This window comes from Mercenaria mercenaria, unplaced genomic scaffold (assembly GCF_021730395.1).
Source record: "Mercenaria mercenaria strain notata unplaced genomic scaffold, MADL_Memer_1 contig_1368, whole genome shotgun sequence".
NCBI classification, from domain to species: Eukaryota; Metazoa; Mollusca; class Bivalvia; order Venerida; family Veneridae; genus Mercenaria; species Mercenaria mercenaria.
In genome coordinates this window covers 9,763-21,757 of record NW_026459345.1, presented here as the reverse complement: position 1 = coordinate 21,757, position 11,995 = coordinate 9,763, and the positions used below count along the sequence as shown (strand labels likewise).

The 11,995-nt window shown below is 33.4% G+C and overlaps 1 long non-coding RNA gene across 1 annotated transcript; it reads left to right on the top strand.

The window, feature by feature from the left end:
• The first annotated feature begins 245 nt into the window (after positions 1–245).
• On the top strand, positions 246–5,927 carry LOC128551627 (uncharacterized). Its single transcript, XR_008368851.1, has 4 exons — positions 246–392; positions 2,417–2,554; positions 3,230–3,319; positions 3,665–5,927. It is a non-coding gene; the product is annotated as an uncharacterized LOC128551627 (long non-coding RNA).
• The last annotated feature ends 6,068 nt before the right edge of the window (positions 5,928–11,995 follow it).

Here is an 11,995-nt window from a genome sequence, read left to right as displayed (position 1 = left end):
GTCGCTAATTCCGACGTTGTTCCAACGGCTTTACAGCGACCAAAATCGACATCGCTATTCCGACGTTGTAAAAACGTTGGAACACGTCATTAGATTTACTGAAACTTTAAACTATTTCAAGCTGCAAAAAATTTTCATTGCGTGAATACTTTATTGCATATTTGTCGTTTAGCGCTATTCGTCATTTCGTGAGGTTAGTAACATTAACCATCTAACATTAACTCGAAAGAGTTCCGTCCCATGATTTCCGACATGTGTTCGAAATTGACCAATGTCTAGCTCACGTGCCTTTTTGCCCTCGTTCATGTTGTTGATCGGAGTTTTTAAAATTCGTGGAAGTATTTAAAATGCGCCCTGTACAGATTATATGTCAAATCATGGCTTCTCCACCTGTAAGTATGTTGTTAGTTTTTACAGCAGTTATTTTTTGTCATGACGTTTTTAAAACTGTTGAAGTTATAGCTATAACTTATATTGTCATATATTTTCGCGGTAGGCCTATTACCGGTAATTTGTATGTTGACATTGTTGTGCTGCATGAGGATAAATTAATAATTATGCATTTTAGGCTAGAAATGGACTTACTTAAAATATCTTGCATGCGATGAAGATCAGACTGTCAACATTTTGCAGTCTTTTACTGTTTACAGTGCTAAAAATAGTTAGAACTTTCCATAAATTATAAAGGTTTTGACAAAGGGTTTTTAGTTTATAAATTCACGTATGCTTAGTGTCTAACAGTTACATGCCATTTGTATGTTGATATCTGTCACCAAACAGCATTACTTGTTGGAAGCGGCTAGGGGTGTGGTAGTCAAACTAATTTTATGCGGGTCATGATATAGGACTAGACTAGATGGTGTTTGTAAACAAATCCGTTGTAGTTTCTATTTTTAGAACTGATAAGACAGTGAGCGGCTAGACGTCCATGTTTTTTTTTTTGTAAACAGTGATGTTTTTCTAACTGCATCAATATTCTTAAAACACAGATTCTATAAATATTTTTTTTTTATCAATTCTGATCAAAATTCTATCAAGCCACCAAAAGTCTGTATATGAAAAAAGTCCCTGCCCATTCCCCCTTCTGCATAATAACGTGCAATGCATTCATACGCCATCCACCATACAACAAGAAAATTTAACAGAAGTGCCATCCATTATCTAAAGGCAACAGAAATATAGCCGGAACTATGCTTACTTGTCGCTGTCACCATATTGACTAACATAAAATCACAGTTTTTACATTTTGTTTGTAGTCAAAGCCATTGCGTGACGTCACATGTTTTAGAGATTTCCTGAAAGAAATCGTGCCAAATAAGTTTAGACATGTTGAGACAGCGACAGTCAAGTTATCACACTGTCCCGAAATATCCTGTTACGTTGTATTTGGACATCTCCATATAATATAATTTATTATACTGCTTCACATTCGTTTGATGCCTGATGATTCTCTTCAGAAGTAACATAATAGTCCAACTAATTTGATGCGATCCTAGGAAATGTTGGGATAATTCTTTTCATATGGGCAGTATCCCCACTTGCGTCAAACACTCGAAAGACCAAAATAGTTGAAGCAATTTCCGATGAAATTTTCATCGCTGCCAACGCTTTACATGCTATAGGTTTAAATGCGATTATTTTCAAACATTAGTCTTAAATTCAAATAAACTTACATGTATTGAACGGGGATTCAATTTCTCAATGATTTATGCCAAAATTATCAAATATTATCCAAAATTACTTATTTTCTGGTGATAGTTTAAATGTATGTATGTACTGTACACGATTAAAGTTTACCGTGTCTCTACATGCAAATATGCGAAAACGCAAAAACCAATAACTTTACATGACTGTGTACTGTGATTTATATTCCATTATTTTGGTCCTTCAAAGTTTTGACGTTTAGATTGCCCGTCACAAATATAAAACAATCTGAACGGCGAATTATTTTGACTAGTAACATATATGCCTCGTGCAGAAAACCTAGGATCTGTTTTACAAAGACTTTGGTATGTCTGAGTTTAGTCAGGCATAAGTTTTCATTAACCTTTACCCTGCTAAGTTTCTAAAATGAACTGATCCATCGTTCAGTTTGGACAGTACCATCTGTTTTTCGAAGGGGTGTTCACTGAAAATTTACTGACTGAATAGCGAACAGTGCAGACCATGATCTGCCTGCACAGATGTGCAGGCTGATCTTGGTCTGCACTGGTCGCAAAGGCAGAATTACTTGTTGCTAGTAGGCTAAAGGTTTACCATAAACTAGTTGTGAAACTGATTCAAGGTTGTTTACATCTAAAATGCAAGACAGTAAATTCTCAAAATTTATTTTATGCATGGGTGTATACTGTTGTGTGTGCTTAAAATGTAGATTATTACAAAGTAGCTCTAATTTGAAATTTTTTGCTGTTGACAGGTTTCCATGTTGTCTGCTGTTGGAAGAACATCTATGAGGGACTGTGAATGAATCTTTATCTTCTGCTTATATACAACACTTACTCATGGGCCAGTGGCACAATTTCTAGCTGTACAAGGATATCATGGTGTTTGATAAGTAAGTAATATTGGAATAAAGTTTCCATAAATTTATTACCTGTTTTTTACTTCCTCTTGAATAAAATATGCGTGAACTTAACTGAAACTCATCTGAATCGTGTTTCACGAGCATTTTTGTGCATGTTTTAAATTTAGAAGAATACTTTAAGAGAATGAAAAATAATAATTATGCAAGAGTTGTATTTGTCTTGTGTCAAGTTTTTGTTGAACCCACTTACGGTGAGCTCGATATAGTCGCCACTTTCGATGTATGTGCTTGTGTCTGTCTGATTTTGTCCGGACCATAAGTTATACATGCATGAACCAATCTTGTTTATATTTGGTATGAATGTTTACCTAAGTGAGAAGGTGTGCCATGCGTAAACCCCATGTTCCTGTCTCAAAGGTCAAGGTCACAGTTAAGAGGCCTACGGTCATACTGAAGTTTGTCCAGAGCAGTTCTTCTTCATGCATGGTGGGATTTTGATGTAACTTGGCATGAATGTTTACCATTATGAGACGGAGTGTCGTGCGCAAGAACCAGGCCCCTAGGTCCAAGGTCCACTTGACAGCTGGCGGGCTCAACACTCTACTCCTTGGCATACTTGTCTTATTGATTTAATTTTTAGTGATATAGATTCAAATTGTACCTTTTTTATTAACTTTTTATCACCAAATTCATTCTGTTTCACAGGTTGATGACAATGAAACTAATGACCATGTTAACATCAGAGGAAAAGCAAACTGGGAGAAGAAAGGACAACATTGTTTTCGATCTTGAAGGGTAAATATTTAAGAAATGATATTTGATCATACTTACGTGAGAATGTTGTTAGTAAGAATAGAAATTCTAGCATTTGAATGAACCCGTCCAATGTATTCAGGGCTCCAGAAATTTTGAAAACTCAGTATGTCCGAAATGAATTTTGACATCGGCGCTATCCCAACCACTGTATTACCGTTAAAACTTTGTGATAAAGTAAAGAAATTAGTATGTCATGCATTAAAAATGATACACCGTCACCTTACCATACATTTAACTTTATACATAATTCTAATATTTGTGATCATCTTCTAGTTTTTAACAAAACGTTTAAGTTTACATGTGTGTTAAAATGTATATTTTCAGCCTGCGTAGACATAGGACCAGGAAGGGGAGCTAGGAGTGGGAGAAGTGCCTGTGACTTATATGCACTATCAGATAGAAATCCAGTTCAAAAGGAAATCTGAAATAGTGAAATAGCAGAAATCATGACTTACATACTGTGTAATCTGCTCTAAAACACAAACATTTGAATTTAAAATGTGTTAAATGCAAAACAGTTCTACTTACAAAATGAATCTTTCAGTAAATTCTAAATGCAGCTGAAAAGTGATATACATGAAATGTGTGAAAACAGTGCAAGTTAAGTTTGATTTTTTGTTGTATACAAAACTGAAGAACTTTTATCCAGTTCATTTTCTGGATGCACAGTGTTATTGGAATTTTTTTCAGATAATTTAAAATTCTACAAGGTGAAGATATCTCAAATAGTATCTCGAGAAAAAAAGTTTGCACAATGAATTGTTTTTCAAAAATTTGCAGTTGTTTGTTCATTGTTTTGCCAGTCCATTACACTTAAACTTTACTTTATTTATTCTTAATATTTTTGTGAATGGATTAGATTACTCATTCACAAGGCAAAATCAAGAATTTGTTGGTTAAGGTTAATGTTGTCTCAAGCTAAGTGATGGGCAGACTTTATCCATTTGTAGTGATTTTGAGAATAATTAAATAATTTGTCACATAAATCAATATTAAATGACCTGGCTGAAAGTTATATATGAAAAAAAATGTATTTTGTTTAGATTGTTCTACATAGAACTTTTTTGCAAGATTTTTTATTAAAATCATTTTCGGAAACTGCATAAAAGACGCCGCAATTGGACCTTTATAACTTTACTATTTAACTATAAGAATAGCTATCCTACTCGATACGGCATTAGCTTTGCGTCACACCTTGGTTAAGTTTTTGGTACCAGTTAACATTTTGGCAAAACCTTCGGGGATAAAGGTTTGAAACTTTCAACACTTGTTATCATCACCATATCCAATTTTAGGCAAGGGCACATAACTCTATCAAGGACTTTTGCTGAATTAGGGTACCTTTTATTTCTTACTAGTTCATATTTTGTGTAAACTGTTTGACATATGACATTGAAACTTTTATCACTTGATTATTATTATACCATAGTCTGTATCTGTAGGTAAGAGTACATAACTCTTACAAGTATTTTGGCTAAATTATGACTCTTTTTGGACTTGGAAATTGGTACAATTTCTTACCAGTCCATGTTTTGTGAAAACTGTTTGATGTGTGGCTTTGAAACTTTGAACACTTGTTTATTATTTGATCGCCATCTGTAAGAAAGTGTTCATAACTCTGTCAACTATTTTGGCTGAATTATGGCCTTTTTGTACTTAGAAATTGGTTCAGTTTGCGTACAAGTACGTGTTTGTCAAAACTGTTTGACATATGGCTTTGAAAATTTGAACACTTACTTACTTACTATCATGATTTCCATCTGTAGGCAAGAGCAGATAACTCTGTCAACGAGTTTGGATAAATTATGGTCTTTTTTGGAGTTGGAAATTGGTTCAGTCAAACTTATTGGAATGATTAAGCAAGATATTCCATTAAATAACAATAAATCTTGTGCAGAATGTAGTATACTAAATTTGAAATATTGCAGAAAATTTACATTCCTGTTGCATTTTTACCAATATCTAAATTTTATTCTCAACCGTTTTAGATCACATTTCTGTGTTAAATACACATTCTCTGCTAAACTTTTTGAAAGGAAGATGTTGAAAAATTTCACCCAAACTGTGGGTGAGTAACTTTAAGATTTTAGCTAGACTGTACAAACTATATGCAGAGCTATCCTACTTGTTTTCTGTCAGCATCTAAGATCAGATTTCACAGACCGAAGTGTGGTATCGAACCAGTATTTCTTGAATTATTTAAAGGAATTTTAGGCAGTTTCACTCATTTATGGCTATTATTCAATGCTTTTTGTTCAAACATAAAGTAATTGTGTAGGGATAACGCATGTTTTTCGTGCTACAACATCTCCAGAATCCCGAGGGATTGGTTGGTACCCAAGCCAGGTACCAATGATTCCCGAGGGATTCTGTAGATGTTATAAACAAGAAAATAACATGCGCTAACGCTATTCTGGCATAAAACGCAAAACCAAGTAAATGAATATATTGTCCCTCAACGTCATTAAATTCCATGAAATGCGCGGTAAAGTTTGTTTTATCACGTTCACGTCATTTCCTTTTGAATTATTCGTTTTGGGGCCGTAATACGTTTACGCTTTGCCACGGAACGCGCATAAATAAAAATGTGTTACAACAGCATGTGAGCGCGAGAATCTCTCTGTTAATACACGTTTTCTTTCCTGTTAAGACACCCCCGAAAAGTGACAATAACAGCAGTTTTATGCTAGAATTCAAGATAATGTTTCTTCACTTAGTATCAAGTTTTAAAATAGTTAAACATGCTGCTTCTATGACAGCTCTTGTTTTTATATGCTATGACACTTTATTACATTCAAGCAAAATGGTTGCCCATTTCCACAAGTGTTTATCGTTGTATTCATTGATGAAATATTTTGTTAAAAAGCTGTTGAATAGTCGATTGACTGTTGCTGTGCCTGAACAGCTCTTTTTACAGATTACATGCATCAACAAAATTTATTTTTGATTGAATGGTATATGTACTTTTTTAAAAAAACATTTCAGTTAAATCTTATTTAGTATGTTTTCCTACTGCCCGTATGTTATGATACGTCTTGTGATTTTCCCTTATTTTCCCGTACACTTTTTTTTAAAACCATAGGACTGTGGGTTTTTTTGTGCTTTTAGACGAAACAACATTGAGAAAAGATGTCATTCAAAGGGTAAAAAATCATCTTTCCAAAGTTGTGAAAAATATGTAGTTCCACACTGCAGAGACGTCAAAACCTTTCACAATCAAAGAAAAAACTAGTCTTTCAACCGTTGTGAAAAAGACGTCTTTTCCAAGGTGGCAAAAAGAGTTCAACGCACCTTTCATTATCAACCAAAAAAAAAGTTTGCCCAAACTTTGGGAAAAAAGGACGTCTTTCCAACGTTGTGAAAAGACGTCAACACACCTTTCATTATCAACCAAATAAAACGTCTTTCCAGTTGTGGACAAGACGTCTTCCAACGTTGAAAAAAGACGTCTTTCCAACGTGGTGACAAGACGTCAACGCACCTTTCATTATCAAAAAAAAACGTTGTTACACGTCAGGAAAGCGTCATAACAATTTGTAACAACGTGGGTTGTGTTTGCTGGGTAAGACGCATATCCCTTGTATTTCTTTTTAAATTAAAAATAAGGCATATTTTTTGTAATAGACCGCTCAAGCAAAATTTGGGGTTCTAGTGCAGTGATTTAAAGCAGGTTTCTAGTTTAGGTTTCAAGGTTTATTTCTACATTCGGGGCTATTAATTTTGCATGCGATGAAAACATTGATTACATATTGAACCGTAATTAAAAAGACAATGCTAAGCTTTATATAACAACAAATCAGATTTGTATTATCAAAAAAAATTTAAAGCTATAAATCATTTTACTGTTTCTAAGAGTTTCTAGATGCTCCAGCCGAGTTACCGCAAAAACAGTTACGGAGGCGGATATTCCATCTGCCTATAACCAGTGACAGAATCTTTCTCTTGCATGTCGATATCAAGAATTTATACTTGAGATAAAATCATCGAACGGCTTTTTTCCAGAACTATTCTTATAGCAGCGTATTTATACAAAGCGCGGGAAGCAACGTCGTAAACAGGAAGACGTATGTCGTTTCAAAAATAAATACAATGTTTAGTTCTGGCTTTGTTTAATCAGTTCAGTTTACTTATATATTTATTGAAAAAAACGTGTTTTGAATCGAGAAATGCCTATCGAAACAAAGGGAAACTGTCTAGGTATTGCATTTTTATTTCCGTTCTTTAAATAAAATTTAAATTACTACATAACCTTTTTCATATATGTAGTTCGTATACGTTATAAAAAGCCGAGAGTCTTTACACCCCGGGTGTAAAATGGATTTTTCCCTTTTCCAGCACGGTAAAATACCGGAAATCGATCCGTCTGGTATGCAAAACATTAATCTATCTCCCAATACCATTGTCTTTTAGGTGCTGTGTATCACTGATAAAAATAGTAAACAGCAATTTTATCATATCTAAACCTTGTTAATGACCTTTATGGTGTCGGAAAAACTCCATCTCTATTCCCATGAACAGCATCCATCTGAAATTTTTTTTTGCTATTTTTTTTGCTGGTTTCATTTTATGTTTCCAGGAACTCCGTTAAGGGAGAGGGAGTTTAAAATTTTAAGCTGAAAACAATATAACGGATCTGAGCTAGCTCCCATAAATGATTGAGGTATTTGAAGAAAGCAAATTGCTTTATTTTATTTCAGGCATATTTTTTTTTTTATTTTTATATTATAAAAAACAATGCATATTTATATTAAAGTGTCATTTAAATGAAATAAAAACTTTGAAATTGTCTAGCTCATAATAAGAATTTTTAAGAATCTTTGGTATTTTAATAATTTGCCACTTGAAGGTAGCCAGAGGAAAAGACGCAATGAAAAACGGTTATTTCTTTAAAAAAAAAAAAAAATTTATATACATATAAATACTTTACAAAGATAAAAACAAAATTACAAAAATTTAAATGAATAAATACTAGTAATTTAACAATTAAGCACATATTTCTGTTGTTTTCATAAATATTTTGCAAGAGGAATTAAAAAAAAAATTTGTCAAAAAAAACACTATTTTGTTCGTAGTTTTATTAACATCTTGTAAAAAACATGTATTTAACATTACGTTGAACGTTTCTAAAGCCAAAAAGTTGGTTACACCAAAGAAAAAACTTTTAAATGTCTCAAACCAGCTGACTTTGTAGAAATAATTTTCAACAATCTGTTGTTTTTTGGCTTTTTAAATCCCTGAACCGTTTGTATCTTATTGCTTTTAGAGTTACGTAGACACAAGTTGGTTTCTTTAACGACTTTTTCCGCTATTAATCCAGATGCTCCTCATGTATTTTTTTATGAGTGCGTCTGATACAGATACAAGCCCAGAAAGAAAATGCTCCGTACATGTATTATAAATAAAACCAATGTGTTTGCATGTCCGTGTCAGCGGTACGAGTGTATCAGAGAACCGATGAGTACCACGGGGAGTATTAAATAAACCAAAACCATACATATATTTGAAAACGGCTTGCCAAATCCTTTCCCAAAACACACTTGACGTACAGTAACGGAATTAGAATGAACACGGGGCAGTATATACAAACTTTCAATGAATCAAGTGAAATCAGCCCCCAAATTTTACTAAAGGTGTAACCCAGTAATAATAATCTACAATTTCGTATAAATACTTTCATTCTCCGTGTGTTTACGTCATTCTCATTTTTACGTTCTTTCTCCGTGTGTTTACGTAATTCTCCGTGTGGATACGTAATTCTCGGGTGTGTGATTTCGGAATTCTTCTGTTATGATAGGCATTCTTTTCAAAAGACCGGAGGACGCTGCAAAGGATCCTTATTATTAATATTATTTCCAGATTTGTAAAGCGCTCTTTTCATCACAAAATAAACGTTCAAAGAACTAAGGTTCGGAAAGTTTTTAAAATATGTTTTTGTCAATGCTCTAACGTTTATTTCATTCTCTTGCAGAAGTTCAACATATTTTTTGGACGTTAAAAGTTGATTTAATGCCCAAATTTTTACTTCATAAGTTGACTTTTATGTATCAACGAGTTTTTATCAGGAAGGCGACAAATGTGGGTATGTGCCTTTGTACGGAAATTACTCTATAATGAGAGAGGGTGGTATGATGGATTTCATCCCAAATTTTTCCCTTGTTCCTAAGTCATTATGTTTGTACAGAAAAGAATGGCTGCAGAAAAAAATGGATACTGTTTGAAACATTATAACGTTACCAACCTTTTGCGGCGTATATATTGCAATTTACACAAAGATATTGAATGAATGTTTAATATAAGTTAATGACTAATGTTTTCTGTTGTTTTATCTAAAAATAGTTAATTGTCTCTGTGTTGTAGAATTGTGTTTTTTAAAAGATGTTTTTTGGAACATATGTTATTTTCTCATAAACCAGTTTTTTTGGTTTACCTTAATAGGGTTTGTTCGTCTGGTTTTGCATAGTATGTCTGACTGTTTTTTATAGGTTGGCAGGCATTTATTAGAAATTATATATTCTGTTTGATATTGTAATATTGTAGGTTGTTAGTAGTCTACTAAACGTTGATTATGTATAATATTCTCGTATATAAAATGGGGAAAATACGTTTAATACTCCCTTTAATAATCTATCATTGTCGAGAAATTGCGCACCTTTATTTTTATTTTGGTCTGTCAGAGTTGTGGCCCCTGAATAATCAAAACTGCCGTTTTTACCTTGTGACGCGCCTAGTAAAAAAGTATTTCTTTATAAATTGATCAAACTTTGTATGAGTATTAACCATGATATAAATATGCACCTACTTCTTATAGACAGTGACAAGCAGTAGTCTAAAAAAAGAGGAGTCACAGCTACCAGCAAAGCGGTGTCTTGTAGTTCTTGCCAGTCGAAGACCCATATAGGTGCAGTTGATACATCACTTAAGGGGAGTGACAGACTCCCGGCAAATCTGATTATGGTTTCTGCGATATGTGTTTATTTAAGTTCCTTCCAGGAAAATTTATATATTAAATGCATAAATTCAAAAGATCAGAACTTCACTACTTTTACCTCTAAATACTAGTAATGACAATTTTCAGTGTTTTGGTAGGAAAGGCGTGCATTTTATTGAACGTTAAATCGTTGCTACAAAAAAATATCCGAAATTAAACTTATTGCACAAGAAAGCAAAGTTGCAATTATTTCACTTACAGAGACGTGGTAAGATAATTCGATTCTGATGGAAAGGCTGCTCTTGATGGTGTTTCATTGTTCGTAGACTGACATCAGTCGTTAGGTCATAAATGTAAGCAATAGGCCATAAAATCAATCCTCTTTTGTACCACTTTCTAAAAATTTTACAATTCTCTTGCTCTGTCTGTACTGTTGAGATGGCTGGGAGAAATTTTCTTTTGGGGAAATATCGTGTCAGTATAAAGAATTAATATAATTAAGATTATTTGATTCAAACGACTTTGTAAGTCTACTTTGTTCGGTTTGACGGAACCGCAGTGGAGGGGGGGTTTTGCATGTATACCCGGGAAATGTTTTACGCTTTTAATGTTCGAAACGATGTATGTGAACAGTCTAATGATGTTTTTCATAGAACTGTTTTTTACGAAAACAAAACCAAATTGTTGTTGGAATAGGTCATAGGTCTTCGAAGCAAAGTAATTTCACAGAAAGATTTGAGGAAAATTGTTAAATTCCGCTCAGCTTGTGAAACAATAATTTTAGGTAAATTAAAACATTGTGCTTACCAGAAACGAAGTGTTTATTATAATTTTTCAAATATTTTGAAACTTTTAATCTAGATAAAATTTTTCAGATGCCGCTCGGGCTCCCCAGAATTTTTCATCACTTCCCGGGTCAAATTCTATTTACTTTGTAGCAACAAGGTAACTTTTTCAGTTGGTGTTATACCTGTAGAAGCAAGGGGACATTTTATGACTTTTTGAAACTAGGAAAGTGTCGAAAGGATTTTTTCATAACATAAAATGTTAAAGTCGGGCCCCTGCGAAATTCCACCAAAAAATTTGCTGGCTGACTGGAAGTATTGTTTTCCTTGCAAAAAAATGACGCTGGTGGGTTTTCAGAATGTTTTTTCAAAAGTAATGAAAAACTTTGCACCTATCAAAGAGGTGCGAAAAGAAACAGAACAGAACCATGGATGGACTTAAGAAATACTGTATTATCAAATTATAGTGTTTTGGTATAAATTTTCGGAAAATTTCTATGAATGCTTACAAGATTTTGTAATATCGTAAAAATGTCGGGATCGTCATATCTGCCAATCCAATTATTTCGTTTATAAGTTGAGATAAAAATTGACTCAAAAGGTCTGTGGCTCATTTCAAAGCTAGGTTACAAACAAATTTGGGAAATTTGTTCAGCATTTTTTTAAAATTATTGACAATGAGTTTGTTGATTCTGTAAAGATAGAGACCAATTTTAAAAGTTTTTCACTTCTTTCGCGTCAATTAGTGAGCAAGTTTCCCAAAGTCCTGCAAATCATCGAAAATTTTTAGATCATTTTATGGAAATACAGATAAAAACTACTTGTTTAAAATTAAACCATGTTCAGAAAAAAATTGTCCTAAAATCAACTATTGCTTTTTGTACTTTTAGCATGTGTAAATGTTGAGTTCTGTCAACCGGGGTAGAGGGGTGGACGGTTAGC